Consider the following 1090-nt stretch of genomic DNA (forward strand, 5'->3'; position numbering starts at 1 on the left):
TGTCTGTTGCTGAGTGGATGATGGAAAAGGCTTGCTATTGCTAAACCTGTTTCTTCCACCATTATTAAAGCCTTATTGAGGCTTTTGTTGATCCTTCCATGAGAAATTTGGATGATTGCTCCATGAGGCATTATAGGTGTTTCCATAAGGTTCATCCGTGTAATTCACCTCTGCTATTGCATGGTTCTCAGGATCATAAGCTTCTTCTTCAGAAGATGCCTCTTTAGTACTGTTGGATGATTCCTTCAATCCATTCAGACTCTGAGAGATCATATTGACTTGCTGAGTCAATATTTTATTCTGAGCCAATATGGCATTCAAAGTATCAATTTCAATAACTCCCTTCCTCATAGGCGTCCCATTATTCACAGGATTCCTTTCAGAAGTGTACTTGAATTGGTTATTTGCAACCATGTCAATGAGTTCTTGAGCTTCTGCAGGCGTTTTCTTTAGGTGAATGGATCCACCTGCAGAATGGTCCAGTGACATCTTTGATAGCTCAGACAGACCATCATAGAATATATCCAGGATGGTCCATTCTGAAAGCATGTCAGAAGGACACTTTTTGGTCAGTTCCTTGTATCTCTCCCAAGCTTCATAGAGGGATTCACCTTCTTTCTGTCTGAAGGTTTGAACATCCACTCTAAGCTTGCTAAGCTTTTGAGGAGGAAAGAACTTGGCTAAGAAAGCCGTGACCAGCTTATCCCAAGAGTTCAGGCTATCTTTAGGTTGAGAGTCCAACTATACTCTAGCTCTGTCTCTTACAGCAAACGGGAAAAGCATAAGCCTGTAGACCTCGGAATCAACCCCATTGGTCTTAATAGTATCACAGATCTGCAAGAATTTAGTTAAGAACTGAAAAGGATCTTCGGGCAGAAGTCCATGAAACTTGCAGTTCTGTTGCATCAGAGAAACTAACTAAGGTTTAGGCTCAAAATTGTTTGCTCTAATGGCAGGGATTGAGATGCTTCTTCCATGTAAATTGGAATTTGGTGCAGTAAAGTCACCAAGCATCTTCCTTGCATTGTTATTATTTTCGGCCATGTCTCCTTCCTTTTCGAAAATTTCTGTCAGATTTTCTCCAGAGAGT

The 1090-nt window shown here is 40.8% G+C and overlaps 1 non-coding gene across 1 annotated transcript; it reads left to right on the plus strand.

Moving 5' to 3' along the window:
• The first annotated feature begins 543 nt into the window (after nucleotides 1-543).
• LOC148548630 (small nucleolar RNA R71) lies at nucleotides 544-651 on the plus strand. Its single transcript, XR_015898734.1, has one exon. It is a non-coding gene; the product is annotated as a small nucleolar RNA R71 (small nucleolar RNA).
• Nucleotides 652-1090: the final 439 nt, after the last annotated feature.

This window comes from Arachis ipaensis, chromosome B8 (genome assembly GCF_059453495.1).
Source record: "Arachis ipaensis isolate K30076 ecotype BB chromosome B8, ASM5945349v1, whole genome shotgun sequence".
In the NCBI taxonomy this organism is placed as follows: domain Eukaryota; kingdom Viridiplantae; phylum Streptophyta; class Magnoliopsida; order Fabales; family Fabaceae; genus Arachis; species Arachis ipaensis.